The sequence below is a fragment of the Nuphar pumila genome, chromosome 12 (genome assembly GCF_984573655.1).
Source record: "Nuphar pumila chromosome 12, dmNupPumi1.hap1.1, whole genome shotgun sequence".
Classification (NCBI taxonomy): domain Eukaryota; kingdom Viridiplantae; phylum Streptophyta; class Magnoliopsida; order Nymphaeales; family Nymphaeaceae; genus Nuphar; species Nuphar pumila.
This window is the reverse complement of record NC_143260.1, coordinates 9,789,720-9,813,875: the sequence shown is the minus strand read 5'-3', so window position 1 is coordinate 9,813,875 and position 24,156 is coordinate 9,789,720. Positions and strand designations below refer to the sequence as shown.

The following is a 24,156-nucleotide window of genomic DNA, read 5'->3' as shown; positions in this document are numbered from 1 at the left end:
ACTCGTTCTTGTTTGACTTGATTACAATGCATGATGATATTGTTGAGCATGATGTTGTTTATGATAATGTAAATGCTATTCAAAATGTGCATGAGAGTGACAATGATGACACTCATGATGCACATGAGGACGATACTCCTACCAATATAATTGAACCTCATAATGAATTACAAGTTTATTCTCGTCAGACTAAATATCCTCTTTCATGTGCCTTAGAGAGATACTCCCAAAATCAAGACAGATCAAACTAGTGTTAGAAGATCCATGAGGTTATCTCAAGCACCTATTATGTTCGTATCATATCGATCATTTGAACCCAACTATAGAGCTTGCCTAATGGCGATTCACTCCTATGTAGAATCATCCTCTTATAATGAGGCTAAAAGTCATTATGAATGGATTGAAGCCATAAATAACAAATTATAAGCTTTGAAAATGGCTAAAACTTAAGAAATTCAAACTTTAACTATAAGAAAGAAAACCAAAGGATGTAGATGGGTCTACAAAATCAAAACTAAAAGTGATGGATTAGTAGAGAGATACAAAGCTAGGCTAGTGGCCAAAGGATTTACTCAAGAGTATGGGATAGACTATGAAGAAACCTTTGCCCATGTAGCAAGGATGACCACGATTAGAACTCTCATCACTATAGCAACTATTAGAAAATGACTCATATTTCAAATAGATGTTAAAAATGTTTTTCTTAATGTAAATCTAAATAAATAAGTCTATATGGAACCTCCTCCCCGGATTAGGGTTAGCACATTGAAAAGTTCTTAGTATGTAAAAAGCCTTGTATGGCATAAAACAAGCACATAAGGCTTAGTATGACCGCTTTAGCAATGTGATGCTTCAACTATGTTTAAAATCTTATTACAATGACACTGCATTATTTGTTAAGTCCTATGATGTAGGGATAATCATTTTACTTCTCTATGTGGATGATATGATTATCACAAGAGGTGATAAACACGGAGTTAGTCATATCAAAGATGTTCTTAAAAATAGTTTTGATATGACGAATCTTATCTTTCTTTGCTATTTCACCCTGTGGGTATATTTTTTGTCTCGAACCAAGTATGTGGCCGACATAATAGAAATATCAGGTCTTTCAGATGAAAAGCGAATTGATACACCAGAGGTCATCAACGCCAAAATAAAGAAAGATTATGGAGAACCTCTAAAGATCCAACTTTGTATCGCCAAATGATTAAGGCCTTAACTTACCTTTTTTATTACTCAGACTGATATTACTCATGTTATTCATACTGCTAGTCAATTTCAACATTCTCCCAATGCAATACATATGAGTGTCGTAATGAGGATAGTTAGACACATTAGAAATACAATTGAACATGGTTTATTTTTATCATTCTCATCACCATTAGAAATTATTGCATATTCTAACTCTTATTGGAGAGGAAAAGAGAATGATCGTCGCTAAACCACTAGTTTTTATATTTTTGTAAGTGATTTTTTGATATATTGGAGATGCGAAAAACAACATAAGGTGTCCTTATTATCTAAAGAAGCCGAGTATCGTGTCATGGTGACTACAACTTATGAATTATTTTGGTTGAGGCAGCTATTAGAAGGCTTGAGAGTTCACAATAATAAACCTTCAAGATTGTGTTGTGACAACAAGAGCGCACTGTCCATTGCAGACAATCATACATTATATGAGCAAACAAAGCATATAAAAATAGATTATCACTATGCCAAAATGAAGAAAGATGATGGATAAACTCTGAAAGATCCAACTTCGTATCGCCAAATGATTGAAACCTTAATTTACCTTTCTATTACTCGCTCTGATATTGCTCATGCTATTCATACTGCTAGTCAATTTCAACATTCATCCACTACAGTACATATGAGTATTGTAATGAGGTCATCAATGCCAAAATAAAGAAAGATGATGGAGAACCTTTGAAAGATTCAACTCAGTATCACCAAATGATTGGGGTCTTGACTTACCTTTCTATTTCTCACCTCGATATTGCTCATGTTATTCATACTGTTAGTCAATTTCAGCATTTTCCCACTACAGTACATATGAGTGTTGTAATAAAGATCAGTGATGTAAGTATCGTACAATACGTATCGTTATTTTGAGGAAAAACAATATGATGCACACCCATTGTACCCGTATCGGGTGTACCATACGATACACCCTTTATATCGTATTGTATTGGTATAATACATATCATTTTTTTTAATTGTATTTTATAAACTTGGTTATTTTGTTTTTGTTTATATAATATGAAAGTATGAGTCTTGTAGAATTGTTTCTGTGAGATATGCATGTAATATTATCTATGATTCTATATTAGATGTTTGATGATGTCTTATATAGCTCATAGAGACATAAATGTGATTTTATGGTTGTATTTTGTGCAATTCATCATTGTTTCATGTGTTATAACTTCTTTTATTTTTCTATCTTTTCGGATTTTTTGAAATTTTTTATTAAAAATTTACAATATGTTTACAATATGATACGGTGTTACTTTGGGCCTGACCGATACAGGTAACGATACGATACTTACAACCTTGATAAGGATAGTTAGATACGTTAGAAATACAACTGATCATGATTATTGCATATATTATGACTCTGATTATGGAGGAGATGTGAATGATCGTTATTCAACCACTAGTTTTTTGTATTTTTGTAGGTGATTCTTTGGTATCTTAAAGATGCAAAAAACAACAGAAGGTGTCCTTATTCTCTACATAAGTCGAGCATAGCATCATGGAAACTACGACTTCTAAATTAGTGTGGTTGAGGAAACTATTACAAGACTTGGGAACCCTCAAGATTGTGTTGTGACAAAAAGAGTGCAATTTTCATTGGAAGCAACTATACATTTCATGAGCAAACAAAGCATATCGAAATTGATTGCCACTATGGCCATGAAGAATTTCTAAAGAAGACTATCATCTTGCCATATGTGCCTTCTGAATATCAGCTAGTGGATTTATTCACTAAAGTGCTTTCATCACCAAGATTTAACTTTCTTCTTGGTAAACTCTCGATTGTCACGCCGTGAGTTTGAGGGGGGTGTTAAGATACCTTGCACTTGTGTATATAATATACATTATATATATAGTTATTTATGTAAATGTAATACGTAATACCTCTAGGGGTATTTTGGTCTTTTCACATATTGTAATAACCTTTTTATTTCTGATTTTTCCTTTCTTTTATTTTTTTATTACTTTTGGTATTAGATTTTGTGTCAAGGGCATTATTGTCCTTGACACAATAGAGTTGTTGGGGAGTCCTAACGGCTAGAGGAGTCTCTCACTCCCTTCTTGAGATTATATATATAATGGGGTTTTCACCCCTTTGAAAGGTATGCATCTTGTATGCATTTTATGAATAAGAATATTTATTTTTTATGTTGTTGCCTTGACCCGTAGTGATCTTTTGTGTGTTTAAACCCATAATGAGTTGTGTGAGTGATCACTTTGTTCCTTGTTTGAACCCTATTGGGTTGTGGATTGTGAGAGTGCTCTCATTTCGTTACAACCACAATGCTTGCCATGCAAAAACACAAAGTACATTCAAGACATTAAGCAGAATAATGGTCAGAAATGTGCAATGTGACTACTACCAAATAGACTACTAACTGACATGATCCATTGGGGTAACTAAGTTACAAAGCTTGCAATGCAAAAACACAATGTGTGCAAAACATTAAACAACATGACAGTCTGAAACATGCATAGAGACTACCATCAAACAAACTAAAATTAACATGGCTCACATCGATTTCATATTTGCAATCAGGAAAAATTAGCCAAAAATTTTTTCTGCATATTCCATGAATTTGTGCAGAAAATCCACGAACACTTGACTCTAATATATCGGATTAAAATACATTGTAATTGTAATATGGGTAAAGGATTCATAGCAGTTCACTGAGGTTGCACCAATTCTACTAAAATCACAAGCATGAAGCTTTCAGGTTGCCATATGCGGTTCAGACAAAACAAAGAAGCATCATAGGGCAACATAAAGAATTAAGAACGGTATTTACTGCCAACAATGACTTCCACTACTGCATCACAGAAAAATGCAACTTCAAGCTTTCCAATCAAAAATTACCATTGGACATGCAGAATAAGAAATCCAGCTATCAGTTACGATTACAGAAACTACAATTACCAATTCTCTTAAGTGAAATCAAAATGCCAAGAGAAACCTTAGAGCAATATGAATTGGCAGTAACAGAAGTAGAAAATACAAAGATACATAATTATAATTGCATAGAAGAAATCATCATAGAAGAACTATAAAACCAATAAAAGATTTTGAAGCAGATCACATGCTGAAACGCTTATTGCTTTCGCTGACACAGGAGCCAGCTTACCAAAATCAGGCATATAGATCGTTTGTGGATGTTAAAAAATTTACACATTCATCGAGCATGCTCGGTACAAAAGAAAAAGACGATCACAACAAATTTTCAAAAAAAAAACCATTCAAGCATTCAATTGTGAATCATAGAATTCATGAACACCTCAGTTCGACTTTCTTCTGCCTAAACAGGATCAGCAGCCTGTTGCAGATTCCTGCACTGCAATTGAGTGATGATAAGAGACCGCGACCGCCTCAATTCTCCAGCAGACTGCTCCCTCACTAACTTAAAGACATCGTCCTCGCTATAAACTCGTGATAATGGCTGCGACATCGCCACACCACGTCTCCTGCTCGCCACTCTGATTCTACTACTACTACTGCTACCACAATCCCCAGCTGTGATCCCGCCAACCGCCATCCACTTACACAAGTCAGACTGCTGGTTCGACTCCCCGGCAGTCCTGCCCGCATCCACCTTCTCCAATTCCACCCAGGGCCTCTCATCCGACACTCTAGTCCTACTCCTCCCCGCGAGCGTGGTCCTGCTCGCATCCACCTTCCCCAATTCCACCCCAGGCCTCTCATCCGACACTCTAGTCCTACTCCTCCCGGGCGGTGCACTCTCCGGTTTCTCCGTGCCCTCCTCCTCCTTCCTCCGTTTGATCTCCACCATGGAGCAAGGATTCAGGTTCACCATCGAGCAGGGATTCAGGTTCACCAGCACATCCTGCCCGACCGGCGGCAGATTCCGTATCCGGTAAGCGAAGCTCTCCCACATGTGCAGAGGCATTGCGCGGCGGACCTCCTTGAGCGCCTCCGCCACCTCCCTCATGGAGGGCCGCCGCTCCCGGGAGGTCCGGACGCAGCGGGCGGCGATGACGGCGAGCTGCCTCGGGGCAGCGGGGTCCCTGGGCGGGGCGATCCGCGGATCGAAGAGGGCGGCGAACTTTCCCCTACGGATGAGCGGGATCGCCCAGTCAACGACGGAGGGCGGGGCGTGGTTGACGTCGATGGCGTGGCGGCCGCTGATGATCTCGAGCAGGAGGATGCCGAAGCTGAAGACGTCAGACTTGGTGCTCAGGGACTCCGGGGTGAGGTAGGACGGGTCGATGTAGCCCATGGTGCCGGCGGGCGGGGTGGCGCGGAGCCTGGCGTCATCCTCGACGCGGCCGCGGAGGGCGAGACCGAAGTCGCCAAGGCGGGCGTTCCAGCGCCCGTCGATCAGGACGTTGGAGCTCTTGATGTCGCGGTGGATGACGGGAGGGGAGGAGCGGTGGAGGGAGTCGACGGCCTTGGCGGTCTGGAGGGCGAGGCAGACGCGGCGGGGCCATCCGGGGGGGTCGGCGCGGCAGTGGAGGACGTCGGAGAGGGTGCCGTTGGACATGTACTCCACCACAAGGAGGCGCTCCTCCGACGCCGCCGCGAATCCGAGGAGGTTGACGAGGCGCGGGCTGCGGATGGCGGAGAGGATCTCAATCTCGTTGTCTAGGAGCGAGGGGCGGTGGTGGTGCTGGTGATGCTGGTGGTGGGGGCGAGCGGAGGGGCGCTTGATGGCGACGAGGCGGCCGCCGTCGAGGACGCCGCGGTAGACTCTGCCGTGGCTGCCCCGCCCCAGCAGGGCCCCCGACGAGAACCCGTCCGTCGCCCTCTCTAGCTCCCGGTACTCGAACCGCTTGATCGTCGCCTCTTGCTGCTGCTTCTTATGCTTCTTCTTCTTCTTCTTCTTCTTGTTGATGAGGGGGAAGTTGGCCGAGTCGCAGGTGGCCACCGCCGAGTCGGCCCTGCAGGAGAGGCTCAGGTGCCCCATCTCCCCCACTCCCAAATGGTAATGGTTGGGGGGTTCAGCCCTTCTTATTAGGGTGGTGTCCTACGGGTTTAGGGGTCATCATCTCTCAACTAGAGGCGGTGGGGGTGGGTTGGAGAGCTAAGAGTTTCCTCCCTTCTCCTCCTGCTCTGGTCTATGGTACTGTATATATATAGAGGGGGGGGGGGGGGCGCGGGGGGAGATTTTAAACGTCACGTTTTTATGACGATATTAAAACAATAAAGATACTTATTTTAGTTTATTTACGTTCTTTGTCTTTTCTTTAATTTTATATTTTTGCGGTTTTTAATTTTTATATGTACTGATATTTTACGGAGATTTTGCCGAAGACAGCAAGATTTATTAATTTATCGCCAGATTTCCTTAGCGAGATTTGCTTCAGAATACTGTTTTAATTATATTCTTGATTCTTTACTTTCAAAAAAAGAGGGTGTTGTGGACCTGCTTCCGGGTCGGTTTTGTTGTGGATAATGGGATTTGGATTCAGATTTTGATCTGAAACTTGGGGATACTACTGGAAATGTAAGTGGTCCAGCTTCAGTTTGGATCTGGGTATTTACTGGGTTGTACACGCAAATGGTTTTTTGAATAATGGTTAGGGCACCTAAGGCCAGGTGGTCATGTGCTTGACCCGGAGTTTTACCTCGCAGGGAAGCCGGCTTAATTGACCCAATTCTCAGTAAGGGTTCTTTCATCATCAAAAGGACGTGCAATCAAGGTTCAATTCTCATGGGTGTCGCCCTTCTGTGCAAGCCAACGCGTAGCATAGGTCCCGAGGGAAAGGGTCCTTGGAGTTTTGTGTTGTAGGCACGACGATCGTAAGTATGGCAGGTTGAGTCAGTGTGACTAGGTCTTCGTGCCGGGTGCAGTTTCTTTAAGTTATAAATCTAAAAAAAAAAAACTAAACTAGCACAAGATCCAGATCCAAGTTATTTTTTTTGTAATAGTATTTATCCATTTAGCTCATCACTGTGTTACAATGGGTTCTTTGTCCGATTTATAGTTGTTTTGATACGTTCTTGGGTCATCAGAATATGAGAACTATTACATGAATCACAATTTTCATGGATTTTTTTTCTTCTTCTTAAATCTAACTATACGGATGTGATCTACATATCTGGTTTTAAGGCTTTAAAATCAATGTTTGATAAATTTTCATAAATATTCAAGCATCCAAAAATTATATTTTTCATAAAAAAAAATACACTATTCAACAGTTGATTCCTAGCAAATTCACCAAGCTAAACACATCTACATGGTTGGAGTAGCAAAAAAGTGTTGAAAATACCCAGTTCACCAGTTGGATATCTACCCATAGAGGAACAGTTGATATTCCAAGGGACTGCTTACTGGTTCAGACCCAATTTCCTGCTGCTCACATTAGGATCTGGATCCACAGGTGTAATGAGTTTATCTATTATTTATATTTACTGAAATTTGTATATTTTGGATTTGGGTTGGATTTGTTTAATTGGAAGAGGTCGAGTCTTATTATCATGAAATTGGATTTGGATTGGATTCCCATCGTTTTGTATATCCGATTCAGATCTGTCACATTAAATATGTAGCTAAACGGGAGTGGATGACGCTGATAAGAGGAAGAGGTAGTTAATAGGCTGGCCCACCCAAAAACCAGCACAGTTATTCCCCATATCAATAACCCATGCCTCACCTGGAATCCAACCCGGATCCACCGACCTCTTAACTCATCCCCTGTGGGTTCACTGCCAATCACGTGACACGGTCTCCACAACGACAGGAAGCTAACCACAGTCAAAATGGTGTCACGTGATTAGTTGTGAGTGCATGAAAGATGAGTAAAGAGATGAGCCCCACAAAAAAATGGCAGGCCCAATATTGTCACTATCGCTGCGTATCAACCTGTATCGGTCGATAAGTACCGTATCGGTTATGCATCCCTTCTGAATCGGATATTTTTTCATAAATGTAAAAATACTAAAAATTATTTTCAATATTATTTAATAGTTTTAACATGTGTCATGTTTTGATTGACATGTAATGTTTTTTTATTTTTTGGTGGTTACAAAACGATTCACTTAAGTATCAGTGTCGGCCGATACAACTGAATCGCTTCCAAAACTAACTAATCCTCCCTCTTTTCTGCTTCGTACTACTTTTTTAATACTGGCTTTCCCGTTTCCCGCTTCACGCATCGCTTCCCTATCCAAGTTATGCTAGTGAGTAAACTGGGTAAAAGTTAACAAATATATGTGAGCCAATTTAGGTGAAACCAACTCTGAGTTGGTTGTGGATGTAAATGAGTCTCTCTGAACCTTCACTTTCTTTACTATTGGTCTATGATGCCATGAGTCCATGATGGTGACCACTGTCTTCCTGTTTCTTTTCTTCTAATCCAACTTGTCCACCACAAAGAAATGTCGCTATTGTGAGTAGGGGCGTCAACTGGTGGGGCTTGGTTCGAACCCAGGTGGGACCAAACCGAGATCTGATTTGAAATGCTGGTATTGGGTTCGGATTCAGGTTCAATCGGACCTACCATAAGAGAAACTATACCTGGATCCTATAAAGATTACATGCACCATACCCGGTAAAAATAATATATTTTGTTTTTTTATATTGAAAATTTAAGGATCTTAGTTGGAATTGGGATCGAGCTTGTGTCTGGTATGAAATTTTACAAACCATACCCCTTTCAATTAGGGGTGTCAAGGGGTCGGGTTTGGTTCGGACCCAGGTGGAACCAGACTTGGACAAGATTTTTGGGTATGGTATCAGGTCCGGACCCAGGTCTAATCGGGTCTACTATAAGAAAAACCATACCCAGACCTGATAAGAACTACATGAACCAAACCCAGTAAAACCATATTTTTTTATCATTTTTACATTGAAAATTTATGTGTCTTAATTAACCAGAATTCGGGTGGTGTTCGGGTCTGGTATAAAATTTTACAAACTATACCCGGATCCATGTATTAATCGAACCTTCAGGTCCAGACCCGAGTCTTAATCGGGTCTTCTTATTTATCACCGTACCCTAACCCTATAGGGTTTGGTTCGGGTCCTGTCTAGGCAAACCAGCCCCATTGACACCCCTACTCTCAACCCTTTAAGCCTCACAAGGATTCTAATCGGACCTCCTTGTTTGTCGCTCTGGGTCAAACCCATCTCGTTGACACCCTCAATTGTGAGTGTAGGAATCATTACCTTAGTCTTTGAAAGTTCATAAACTCATTGTGAAATGCTCTGGTTGAATTGTGATTTTGGGAATCTTGTTAGCTCTTTCTTCCTAGAGATAGTAACTCAGCACAGCCAAACAGTCCATGCTTGGCTTGTTCAAGTTCGGCTCATCTTGACTCGAAAGAAGTTAGAACTCGCTTCGTCATGAGCGAGATCCAAGATTGAACTGGCTCGATTCATTTTTTCTTAGTCGGGCCATACATTTTTGAAAAATGGTTAAGTGAACCGATCCATGGTAAAATCAGCTCCATTGGAGCTGATTCACTGTCGATTTTTGAAGAAGGTTGAATGGACCCTCATTTCCATCAAAGTAGGCCGATTCATATCGAATTTAACATTAGTGTAGGTATTATCAGGTCCAAATCCGTAATCCAGCATATGAACCAAATGCAGCAAGTCATGTCCCAACCTCAACGTAATCTGCCACAGCTGGAAAGTCAATCCAGATCCGGTTGCCACCCTGGTCCGTCTCTCAAGGATAAAGACCTTAGCAATATCTGCCAAGATAAGAAAGGAGTAAGAAAAGATAAGAGAGAAGTTAGGAAACATATCACATCTTATGAGAAACCTCATTATCAGGATCAAAATGTAACAGTTATAAAACCATGTAAAAACGTTAAGGAAAAGGAGTGAAGAAGAATCATCAGTCCCCTGGATGTAGGCACAGTTGTTGAACCACGTAAATCTCTCTGTGTTCATTTCTCTTTCTCATTTCTTTCTTGTGTCATGATTTCTTTCTATCGCCGGGTTCAATATTTGTTTATGGTATCAAAGCTTGAACCATGAGTCCATACGTACGGTTCATTTTCATGGCTACCGCAAACTCAGCTTCTTCCTCAGCAAAATTTTCTTACCCAGCAACATTGAATGTTGCCAATTTTGTGTCATTAAAATTGACACACACTAACTATCTACTCTTGAGGACCTCGCTCTTGGGGTTGATAAAGAGTTAAGATCTCTAGGGATTTATTAGCCATGAAACTCTCATCCCCGAGCAGTTTATAGTTGATGCCAATGGAACTGAAAATCTGAATTTCATCACGTGGAGGAAATCAGATCGGCTCCTATGAGGTTGGATAATCAGCACTTTATCCGAGGAAGTTCTTGAATTTATAGTTGGGCTCGACACTGCTGGAAAAGTGTGGTCAACTCTTGAAGAGGCATTTGCTCTTGACTCTCAAGAGCATGAATGTTATCTGCTACAGAAGCTTCAGATATTTCGAAAAGGTAATCTCTCTCTCTCTCTCTCTCTCTCTCTCTCTCTCTCTCTCTCTCTCTCTCTCTCTCTCTCTCTCCCGAATATATAGCTTCTTTCAAGAATATATGTGATGAGCTTGTCACAATTGGCAAACCTGTCGATGACAGGAACAAAGTGTTCTCGCTTTTGAACGGTCTCAGACATGAATATGAAGCATTTGTTATATAATGATGAAGCCATTGGTTCCTACACACAAAAAATTAGTTTTCTTGCTTCAGTTTCACGTGACTTTCAAAACTCTTCAAGCGCCTGAGCCGGATCATTGGCCTAATCAAAATGTGGCATTTATAAGTCAATATCATGCTAAAAATCAGAACAACAAGAGAGGAGGATTTCAAAACTATTTTTCGTCTCGAGGTCAAGGTTTCTCTCAAATGAAAAAGCAATCATTGTGCCAGATGAATCAACAATCCCAGAATAATCAAAATCGATAAAATAAGCAAGGCAATCAGCAGAAGGATAAGAATGTAGTCTGCCAAATTTGTTCAAGACCAAATCACACTACTTTGAAGTGTTACCACAGGTTCAACCAAATGTACCAAGTTGGCAACACTCTAGAGGCATTGGTAGTCATGTCTGTTTCGGATAATCAAGATCATGCTTGGTTCCCCAACACAGGTGCAAGCTCTCATGTCACAACTGACCCAGTTCATAATCTTAATCATTATTTCAGTTAAGAAAATATAATGGTGGAAAATGAAGAAAAACTCTCAATTACTCATGTTGGTGCGGTCAAGAAAAACTTAGACTTGATAATGTTCTAGTTGTTCCTGATATGAAGACAAATTTGCTTTTTGTTAGCCAATTAACATCTGATCAGCCCTTATTTTTTGAGTTCCATAATGATCAATTTTTTTATAAAGGACAAGGTGACAAAGAGACAGATAGCTTCGGAGCATAGAAACAGTGACCTCTACATTTTAAAACCTACTAAGAAGGAGACTTTCTTTTCAAATAGACAACACAGTGTGAACAGGGAAGATTGGCATAGCCGGTTAGGACACCCAAGATTGGAGATAGTCAAGTTTTTGCAAAATAAAAGTTTGTTTTTTTTCTGAAAATAAAAATAAAACTTTTTGTGATAGTTGCATCATGGCAAAGTCAAGTCGCCTTCCATTCAATAGTTATGAAGCATCTTGTAGTGAACTATTTGAAAAAAATCATTGTGACATTTGCGGACCAGCTCCCGAGGTTTCTCTTCAAGGTTGTAAATACCATGTCATTATGGTTGACAACTTTTCTAGATATGTTTGGATATACCCGTTAAAATTGGAATTTGATTTTTCTAGTCAATTTTATAAGTTTTATAAGTTGATTTCAAATAGATTTAATGCTTCTATTAAAATCTTTCATAAAGAGTTCATGGGTAATGAATTTCAACAATACTTGAGAGACAATGGAATTCATCATAATGTTTTCTGCCCCCATATGAAACGGATGTGCGAAAAGAAAACATCATATTATTGTTGAACTCGGCCTTGCCATGATCTTTTATGCAACTTTACCCACAAAGTTTGGGTCGAGGCATTTTCTCACGACAGTTTGGTTAATCAACCGTTTGCCTAACTCAATGTTAAAGATGGTGTCTCCATATGAGAGACTATTTCGCAAGAAGCCTGAATATGAATACCTTTGTGTCTTCGAGACAAGGTGCTTTTCACATTGGCAGGATTATGCTAAGAATAAATTCTCTCCAAGATCCCTATCATGTGTGTTTTTAGGCTATAGCGATAATTATAAGGGGTATTAATGTCTTCATGTTGATATGACACAAGCTTATATCAATCGTCATGTGATTTTAGATGAAAGTTGTTTACCTTTTAAAGACAGTCAGTATAATGTATATGATCTTTCTTGTTGGCAACAAGTTAAACAGATTACAATAGTGCAAGTCGACAACCAAAATCAAAGTCGTGTTCTTGATTCATTGTCGATTAACACCCAATAGCCAACAACTACAACACAACACATTGCCAATACAGCTCACCCGAAAAACGTCGCCACTAACGGTCACAACCCTGATGAGTCCCAACAACAGCTGACCATGACGTCCATTCACACCAACTCCCATGATAACCCAGTTACCTTACCAACTCAGCTTGTTACCTCAGCCCAATTTGTTACTCCTCATAATCCATTGATCCAATCTTCTGTTCATTCTCATAACCCATCGGCCCAGCCCCATGTTCAAAATAGCGTCTCTTCTAGCAATGCTCATAATATGTTGATAAGACCATTAAAGCGTCAATCCCAAAATATTTTTAGCTGAGTTAGATATCCCCCTTGAACTAAAAATCGTTAAAGTGACTCTATCTTACCTTGGTTGGCTATATGCCATGAAGGAAGAAATGAGTGTTTTTTTCCAGACCAAAACTTGGGAACTTGTTCGTAATAGCCCAAACATGAACATAGTATGCTGTAAATGGGTCTTTAAGACTAAGCTTCATGCCGAAGGTTCCTTAGATCGGCTCAAAGTCTGCTTGGTTGCTAAGGGATTCACGCAGCTACTCTAAGTTGATTTTATTGAGACATTCTCACATGTTATCAAACTCACTACCATTCACATTGTCTTATCTATCGCCTTAGCTTCTTTTTGGCCCATTCATCAACTTAACAAAAAAAATGCCTTTCTTCATGACTCCCTTAGCGAACCAATGTTCATGGACCAACCACCTGGTTTTCGTGACCCTTTCAAACCTACACGTGTGAAAACTTCATTGTGCATTATATGGGTTGCGACAATCCTCTTGTACATGGTTTGACTGATTCAACATATTTTTGTTAGGAATGAGTTTCTTTTGCAGTGTTGTTGACTCGTCTCTTTTCATATGTCGATACTCTTGAGGGTGTATATTATTGTTATTATATGTCGATGGCATCATTATCATTGGGAGAAATACATATTTCTTGACTGATGTTATTCAACAGTTGAGTAAAGAATTTGCCATGAAGGACCTCAGTGATCTTCACCATTTTTAGGAGCTCAAGTCAAATGCTTTGATGCTGGGTTTTTTCTTAACCAGACTCGCTATGCATATGAGATTCTAGACAAAGCAGAGATAAAGACTGCCGACCTATTTCCACACCTATGGTCGGTCGACCACACCCACCACCTGATTCCCCTCCCTATGCAGATGTTTGCTATTACCAAAGCTTACTTGGGAGTCTCCAGTACCTTACTTTCACTCGGCCAGACCTAACATTAATTATGTTTGTCAATATATGCATGCTCCTACTGAGTTTCATTTTTAGCTAGTCAAGAGAATCCGTTGGCACATCAAAGGCACTATACACTTTGGCATTCACCTCCTTGCTCACAATCCTCTCATTCTTTATGGTTTTTCGAATATTGACTGGGTTGGGTGTCCCATCACTCACCGGTCCACCTCTGGCTATTGTGCATATATTGGAGGCAACTACATCTCATGGAGTGCAAAGAAGCAACCCACAGTCTCCGGCTATAGTATCAAAGCTAAATACCTCTCTTTAGCCTCCACAACTGCTGAACTCACTTGGATCATGTTCATCTTTCGTGATCTTGGCGTTTACATATCTCAAGCTCCCACCATCTTTTATGACAATATCTTTGCCTTGCATATGACCATGAACCCGGTATTCCACAATCGCTCTAAGCATATCAAGATTGACTACCACTTCATTCGCAAAAAGATGGCTCAGCGTCAGCTTATTACAGCCTTTATCCCTTCAAATCTTCAAGTTGCTGATATATTTACCAAGCCACTAACGAAGCCAACCTTCCATTCTCTCGTACCTGAACTCGGCTTGTGGACAACACCATCGCCCAATTTGAGGATGGAAATTATCAAATCTAGATCCATAATCCAGTATATGAACCAAATGCAACAAGTCGTGTCTCAACCTCAGCATGATCGAACACAGCTAAAAAGTCAATCCAGAAACAGTTGCCACTATGGTCGATCTCTCAAGGATAAAGACATTAGAAATATCGGCCAAGATAAGAAAGGTGTTAGAAAAGATAATAGAGAAGTTAGGAAACAAATCTCATTATATGAGGAACCTTCTTATCAGGATCAAAATGTAACAGTTATAAAACCATGTAAAAATGTTGAGGAAAAGGAGTGAAGAAGAATCGTCAGTCCCATGAATGTAGGCATAGTTGTTGAACCACGTAAATCTCTTTGTGTTCATTTCTCTTTTTTCTTTTTGTCGACTTCAATATTTGTTTAGTAGGTCCATCAATCACAAAAAATAGTCGGTTATCCTGAATCAAATCGAGCTGCAAATCAAGTCGGTGAAGTGGGACCTTTTAGACTTTTCAAGGAAAGTGAAGAGTTTTCAACACAAGCTTGAAGCTGAGTGTACTCCCCAATGGGCAAGGGGGACCTCAAGGGTTTTATTTACCAACTGTAGGCCAGCCAATGTGTAGTCACTGACTAGGAGTTTTCTTCTCTTAGATTATTAAAAAAAAAAGACTTTTCAATGCAAAATAGGAGGATGAGTTTATGACAGTGACTTTGCAAGGTTGCCTCAAAGTTGAAGCTACCAAACACTTGATTTTCAAGTCAATGAGACAATACAAGGGTTTTTTTGGTTCCCCGAGACCACAAAGTGCCCCGCCCCACAAGTCAAACTTGTATTTTTTATAACGAGAAACTCTTGCCGAAGCGAGGGAAAACTTTGGGTGGGGCCCCATGACTACACTGCCTGACGTGGCCCACCTCTGAAAGCTACGGAGCTTTGATCCGGGGTCTTCAACTCAAAACCTTCACAATAACCCCGCTGGCCATGCGGGACAAGGTACACTTGTTAAATTGTTTGAATTCTCAAAATCAATATTTTTATCAGTTTTGATTGGTCAATTTTTGCCATGTGGACATTTGGTGTTTGTTTGCAGGGAAATTGGCATTCGAGAAAGTACGAAGTTTAAGTAACAATGGTGAGCAACTTTGGATTCTTCTTGTGTTGTCTACTTGTCTTTCACATTTTATAGTTTGCAAGTGAATGCAATCGCCTTGAATCGGCCAATCTGCATTGAATCGACATAAAATTGATTCGATACATAAACCAATCCAGGCCTCTTAGGGTGTGTTTGCGTGCCACAAAAACATTAGGGTTTTCGAGGAAATGCATGAATCATTTTTTTTCTAATATTTTGTTTCGAATAATTGGTTTTTAGTGTCAATTTTTTTTGTTTAGACATTGGATGCTTATTTTAGAATTTGATTGAACCTTGTAAATCAAATATTTTAATTCATTTCTATATTTTTCTTGGATTATTTTTTTTTCATTTTTATCCAATTCTGGCCGATTTTCTGAATCTTTTTTAAAATCGAGTTGATTTAGAAACTGATTCTTATAGCAGTGCTATACTATTGGTGGGAATGCGTGCTTGGGCATGAAAAACATATAATTTAGAAAGTAGTCACTTAATAAAAAAAATAAAATGCAATATTTTTGTTAGTATTTTAAATGGCCAACTATTATCCTTTCTACCAAAATATCGCAACTTAATCACGATATTTACTGTTATATTGGCTATTTAATAAAAAAACGAGACTTTTTATGTACTTTTATGGTTACTTTTCCTCAGGATTAGAGATGGCAGTGGATCGGGAAAAAACAGGCCCCACCCCACCTCGTTTGGATCGGAGATAGAGGACATGAAATAGGGATGAAGGCGGGGATGAAGGTTAAAATCAAAACTCGTGCGGGGATGAACTTATGCTTTTCCCTGCCCCGTCTCATCCCCAATCCCCGTTAGTAAAATAACTAAAATACCTTTAGGAATGGCAGTGGATCAGGGAGAAACGGAGCCCCGCCCTGCCCCGCCCCACCTCGCCCCGTTTGGACTGGGGATGGAGGATATGAAACGGAGATGGAGGCGGGGATGAATGTTAAAATCAAAACTCGTGCAGGGATGAAGGCGGAGATGGAGGGCAAAAATTTAAGACGGGGCGGGGATGGAGACCGTGTCCCCTACATCTGCCCTGGTCCACTGCCATCCCTACTTGGGATGACTAATTTGTTTGTGTACACCACTGTTATTAATATTGGTGAGTATCGGTCGATATGCATCGTATCGGCAAAAAATTGATACACTGCAAGCCTGAATCAACTATTTTTAATAAATGTAAAAAATATCAAAAAATAATTTGTTATTATTATTTTAAAATTATTTTAATAGTTTTAACATGTGTCACATTATGATTGACACGTAATAATTTTATTATTATTTTTGGGCTGATACAGAACGATTCACTTGAGTATCGGTATCGACCGATACAGCTGAATCAGTGGTACTGACAACATTAGTGTACACCATCCTCTCAGGAGGTCCCCTTTATCTTTTTTCCTTTTTTCATCGAAAAAACTACTTTATCTCTAATCTAATCACTTATCTAAATAATTAGATGAGTGAATCTTGATTGGTGGTTTACATCATTTACAAGAGTTTGATCCCAATAAACCTAATGCCAAATAGCTACCAAGAAGCACAAGTCAGAAAATACAATGTGTTCATCTCAAACACCTTCGTAACTCTCAAATACAACACCCATACCCTGGCTAGATAGATGAATACTTATTAAAATATGAATTTTACATTCTCATTTTAGGAAGCCCCAAGGGGTTTCATGTAGTGGGATGGGGCATAGGCCGTTAGGCAGGTGGTCTAGGTTCAAGTCACCCCTGCACAAGCCGAAGAGTGGTGACCGTCCGGGGGCGAAGGGTAAGCCCTCGAAGTTTTACACTGTCAGGATAGCGACAGGCAGAGCGACTAGGTCTATGATCTTGGGGTAGTTTCTCCAAGTAAAAAAAAAATCTCATTTTAGGGGATCTAAAATTTAACGCCACAAGGGCCTTTACCTTCATGGTCGGGGTAACCATGGTTTGTCACTTGATATAGGTCAACCACAATTAGAAACTCAGGGAGAGCATCCGATTCTACAAAGCCAAAGTTGGGTGTACTCTTCAATGGGTAAGGGGGAGCTTGAGAGTTTTACCAACAGAAGCCTTGCTAATGTATGGTCAGTGATGCCAGTGGGTGTTTACTATAGTTAGGGGTGTCAATGAGTTGGGTTTGACCCTGACCCAACCTGTACCAAACTCTATAGTGTTAGGGTTTGGTGATAGATAAGGTTTGTTTAGAATCTGGGTCGGACCCAAAGGATCCAATTAATATATGGGTGAAATTTTATACCATATCCAGGCCCGTCCTGAGTTCTGACTAAGATCAGCAATTTATCAATGTAAAAAAGATTTAAAAATATTTATTATTCTACTGAGTTTCTTTTATAGTGGGTCCGATTAAACCCGGGTCCAGACCCGGTACCTTCATCTCAAATTGGGTCTAGGTCTGGTTTCACCTAGGTCCAAACCAAACATGTCTCATTGACACCCCTAACTATAGTCAAATATATAATAAGTTATTTTTGTTGCAATTAGACATCCTAAGTAAAATTCTTGGTATTGAGAATTCTTATAAGGCCTAAGACTCATTTTGTTTAGATGAAACATTGCAAAATGTAAAACTATGTGGGAGCTTTATTAGGCCCTCAAAGTCCGACAAATTTAGGGTTTTCAACTACCATTAGCATTGCCACTTAGGTCCTGTTTGGAAACTAGTAGATGGGATGAGAAGTGACATTTCAGGAAGTGGGAGTTGCTAAATCTTGGATTTGGCAGAGGTGGTAGCTGTCAATTACAGGTTTCAGTGTAAATACAATGCCACTTCCTAGTCTCACCCTAAATGCATCAACTCTAAGGGTGTCGATGGGTCAGGTTTACCTAGATCTGATCTGGACCAAACCCTATAGGGTTTGGGTATGGTGACAAATAAAAAGACTTGATTAAGACTTGGGTCCAGACCTAAAGGTCCGATTAATACATGGGTCCGAGTATGGTTTGTGAAATTTTATACGAGACCCAGGCCCGACCCGAGTTTTGATTAAGACCCACAATTTTCAATATAAAAATAATAAAAAATATTAGTTTATCGTGTCTGGTTCATGTAGTTCTTATCTGGTTCGGGTATGGTTTCTCTTATAGTAGAACTGATTAGACACAGGTTCAGACTCGATACCATACTTGAAAATATGGTTCAAGTCTGGTTACACTTGGGTTTGAACCAAACTCGACTCGTTGACACCCCTAATTAACTCTGATCCTAGCTACCAGTTTCTACTATAAGAGAAACTGGTAGTTGTTGACCCCCCCCCCCGGACCCCCGCCCGCTGAACGCGCAACGGGACCCATGCCAGGGGGAGCCCCTGGACCCCCCTTAGTGCAAGGGCAAAAACTCTGAATCAGGCTCCACAACTCATCAGTTGGACCTATGTTAAAATGAGTGGGTCCAAACCTAAATCCGAATAAGTAATGTAGGTATCAGATCAAGATTCGGGTTTAACTGGATTTTTATAAGAAAAACTATACCCAGATCCGATAAAATGAAAACATGCATTTTCTAATATATATATATATATATATTAACATTTGGTTGTTAATGCTAAAATGCATTTTCTAATTATGACATGATGTGGATTGTTAACATTTGGTAGTTCAGTGAACGCTCATGATGTGGATTTGTTGTTAATGTTAATTTTTTATTTAATGAATACTCATGTTTTATTTATTAGATACTTACAAGTATTATTATTTTACTTTTACATGCCAAGTAACCAGTTGATAGGAAGTGAACGAAAAATCGCATACAACAAAAGAAATATCTCATTTACCACGAATCCCTTGGAATTTTGTTTGGGAAAGATATTATGAAACATGATTTGTGAGAGAAGTCTTGCATGCGGTTTAAGATTACTGGTGTGCCACAGAAATTTGGTTGATCTTGTGGAGTTAAGAATTTTGTTGAACATAGTACGTTCGATGGGCACTATGTTGGACAGTTCGATGCCATACAAAGAGAGGTTCAGAATGACTCCTAATGAATGGGCATCAAAAGAGATAAGTTGACCATGAATCATTGTGGTGATGTTCTTATGGTCACGATCGACTATCATATTTGTGTAGAATAACTTGATGAGATCAGGGTAGTAGGAGGCATTGTTTGAGGATCCTATAATATAAACAAAATCTTGTAATGGAGTTTCTAGGTCAAAAAGCAAGAAATCTTCAAAACACACGAGCCTACCAGGATGAATTTGGAGTGAGCTGACATAGTTATAATGTTGTAGCAAATCCGGATAGCAAAGCTCAGTTGTGTCAACCATATCAATTTTGTCATGAGAAGAGGAGGCCATAGTGAGAAACTTGAAAGAAAAGAAAGTGACAAAACTTTGAAACTTGTGAGAGCAAAAAGAAAATTTTCTCATTTTTGAGAAGGCTTGGTGCAATGTCTCTTTAAGTAGAGAAAATTGCATTATTGAATAATATAGTGTAATGTAATTTTTTTAAAAGAAGGAAATTTAACTCGTGAATGAGAGGAATGATAAGTCATATCAAACTTTTTAAAAGAAAATGCAACTTGACTGAGTTGACACATGGTAATCGATAAGGAGTTAGATTTTTGGAGTAGGAGATTCATGGTTTACATTGGGCAAGACATAGTTTTGCAACATTGGTCGAGACATAGTTTTGCAACATTGTGCAAAGATAAAGGAGTAAACTTGATTCACGTGTGTGTGAAAGGAAAATGACATAAGGTCCAATCAATAATAAATGCCAAGCTATGACATAAAGGAATGACATATTGTCATGATGAAATTTAATAATGAAAAATGGACTACAAGTTGGGCGTGAAAGAAGAGATGACATAAAGTAAAATTCAATTATGTCATATTGAGAAAAACGTCAAGTGGTGAAGATTGAGTTGACATAAGGTTGAAACACATTATGTCATAAAAAAACAATAGCATGAAGCAAATGGGGCATGATGAATACATCAAATCAAATGAGTAATATAAAGAAGTATACTTTAATATTAAAAGAGATTTCATATGAGACAAGATCATAAAATCGTGAAAGATGATTTTACTAGATTACGTTTTGACAAAAAATAGATCAAGCAAGTTTAAAAGTATTAATGAAGATTTATAAATCATTTAATTTACAAATGCCTAATTCACGTCTAATGCGTATAAAATCCTCATTTTTAAAGAGGTTTGGTAAAAATATGTGCTAATTGATAGTTTGTAGGCACAAATTCAAGTTTAATTACATTATTAAGAACTTGATCACGTAGAAAATGATGTTTAATTTGGATATGCTTTGCACAAGAGTGCAATATAGGATTTTGGGAAAGATTAATTGCACTTGTGATATCACACAATATAGTAGTATTTTCGTATTTTAATCCAAAATCATTTAAAGTTTGCTTCATCCAGATAACTTGAGTGCATGCTAGACTTGCTGCTATATATTCTGCTTCAGTAGTTGATAGAGAAACGCAATTTTGTTTCTTGCTGAACCAAGAGACTAGAGAGTGTCCTAACAGATGACAGGTTCTACTTGTACTCTTTCTGTCAGATTTATTACCGGCAAAATCAGCATCACTATAAGATATTAAGTCAAAATTAGATGATTTTGAATAAAATAATCGAAAATCAATTATTCCTTTTAAGTATCTCATAATTCTCTTAACAACTTTTAGATGTGATTCTTTAGGATTAGATTAAAATCTAGCACAAAGACATACACTAAACATGATATCTGGATGGCTAACAGTTAAATATAGAAGTGATCTAATCATACCTCTGTATAATTTTGTATCTACAGTCTTACCATCTTCATTCTTGTCCAGTGCAGTAGATGTACTAATAGGTGTGTGTTTTGATGATGATGAGTCCATATTGAACCTCTTTAGAAGCTCGTTTGCATACTTTGTTTGATTAATGAACACTCCATCCTTAGTTTGCTTTATGTGCAGGCCAAGAAATTAATGAGTTTCCCCATCATACTTATCTCAAACTCTTTCTGCATAGACTTAGAGAAATCTTGACAAAGACTTTCATTAGTAAATCCAAAAATGATATCGTCCACATATATTTGAACGATTAAGGTATGAGCACTCACTATTTTGAAAAAAAGAGTTGAATCTTTTTTCCAGTTGAAAAGCCATTTTTTTTAAAAAAAGTCTTAAGACGATCATACCAAGCACGGGGTGCTTGTTTGTATGTGCTTGTGCTATTGCGTATGTGCGTTTGACAAGCGATGTTTAACTCGATTTTCATTGTGCACTTGAAAGGTTGTTCCAGTGTTAGGGTACACCGGGGCATGTCAGGGGGCTTGGGGGCTTCACTTTTATGAAAAAAAATGATGTTTATTCTTTGTCATATTCAAAGTTGTACGCTAAAGGAATGCCATAATGCACCTGAATTTTTCTGATTCTGTCCCAGGGACACTAGCTCGGTATGAGTTTGAGACACGGGTTAATCTTTTCAGAAACAAGACATAGAGACATGTAATTTTTAATTGAGTGAATAAATTTTTAATATTTTAATATGCAACAGATATACTAATTATCAAAAATTTATTACAAATGGTTAAAAACTATAAAAATATTGTTCATACATGTTATGTGTGTTATGTAAACTTGTCATTGGACGCAAGTCCAAAATAGGTGTCCCTCGGCCCCTCATGGCTTCTATCCAAGAATAGGGTGGAACCGAATTTGTTCTTAATAGGCAAGCGGGGTTAGGCAGACCACTACCAGTTAGACAACGATACCATTGGGATTGGAACTTGCAACATCCCAACACAAGGCTCCTACCAGACAAGCAAAGCCCCGTTGGTGAAAACAAAATTTTGCCAACAAAGTTTTGTTTGTTTGATCGATAATGGGAAAGAAACTGCTTTACTCAGTGAGTTCATTAGCACAAAACCTTACATCCTCTTACTCACTAAGGAGTATACCCAGCTTCAGCCTTATGGCAAAAGATGTGGACTCATGGGTTTCAAATTCTTGACATTCCGTCAACTTGATGACATTCATGAGTCGCTCATACAAGATGAGCAGAGCCATTGTGGGCATGGGCGCTGCACTTCTGCAAGTTACCTCCGGTCAGCTAGAAGGGAAACTAGAGGAAATTCTGTCATCGAAAAATGGGCAACGAAAACGATGGATCGATTGGTCGCGACCGCTTCAAAACTGCCATGTGCATTAGAAAACTAACCTACTTTTTTTTTATGACGAGGAACCCTCACCGCGAACCGAGTTGGGCGTGCTCTCTTACAAGATAAACCCCAGGTCAAGTCACAGACACCCAAGCCCTTACGGAGCCCACCAGTTCTTAAGCTTGTCGACTATTAAGACTCAAAGTTAAGCTACAGCTAGAATCCAACCAACACAATTTGTAAACAGTACGTGATTCTACATTAACCATGGTGACAAAAGCTAACCCAACAAAATAACGTGAGTCTTTTACTCGTAAATATTATTTTTTTTCATGTTATAATCATCAAAAATATTATAAAATAATTAAAAACAATAATGAACCCTTACAACAGCACATGAGCAGCATAATTTACCCTTGAACTAAAAAGAGAAAAGTCACCTATATATATATATATATATAGATAGATATATATATATATATATATATAGAGAGAGAGAGAGAGAGTCCTAAAAAGTTGCAGCTTTCACAAATTATTCATTAGAAAACTCATTTTTGGAAAAACTTTTTGTTTGAAAGGTGACATGACAAATGTTAGAAATATGCTTTTCCATAGGATTAGTAAACCATTGTTACCAATTCATAAGCCATTTAAAACAGTGAAAAAAGAGAGGATAAAGGATGTCCCCCACCAACTAGCTTGTGGGGAACTGACAAATATTTTACTTTTTTTTTAATAATCTAAGCAAAAAAATCCCATCACCGATTGCACATTGGCTGGCCTCTGGTTGGTAAAACCCTTAGTCTATCCCTCCCTGTTGGTAATCCCACCTTGTTTGTTAACAGTGTGAAGCGGGGTCCTGGGACAAGATGAAGGCCCAGGTTCGAATCCCTCGGACACATGAAGCTTAAGAGATATCTGGTAGGGGTCTGCCTAACCCCAGCTTGCCTTAAAAAAAAAGTATGCTGCTCATGTTTCTTGAAATAGCAGCAGTATTCTGAATAGAGTTGAGATTTTAGTGCACGGATTTAATCAATGTATGGATAAAACCTGGGCAATTATAAAGCCAGATTTACAAAGTCAGATTTATAAGGAAGGTGAAATCGAAATTTATATCTCAAAAATAAAAATATACAGTACCCTAGATGGGTCTTTTTTTCTTTCAAAACAACAGGATAAACCATCGCTATGGTTTGGTATCGGCCCTGAATCATTTGGCCAACGATAGGCTGATACCAATTCTCAAGTGAGTTGTTCTGAATTGGCTAAAAAATAATTTAAAATTTATTTTTGTGTCAATCAGAATGTGACATGTGTTAAAACCATTAAAAGAATTTAATTTTAACTCTTTTTTACATTGATTAAAAAATAGCCTATTCAGGTTAGTATCGTATCGATTTTCTGCCGATACGATAAGTATCGCTGATACAGGCCCAT

At 38.9% G+C, this 24,156-nt stretch overlaps 1 pseudogene across 1 annotated transcript; it reads right to left on the bottom strand.

The window, feature by feature from the left end:
* Positions 1–4,337: 4,337 nt before the first annotated feature.
* Positions 4,338–6,313, bottom strand: LOC149819940 (serine/threonine-protein kinase-like protein At3g51990 pseudogene; annotated as a pseudogene). Its single transcript, XR_016426421.1, has one exon. The product of XR_016426421.1 is annotated as a serine/threonine-protein kinase-like protein At3g51990 pseudogene (transcript).
* Positions 6,314–24,156: the final 17,843 nt, after the last annotated feature.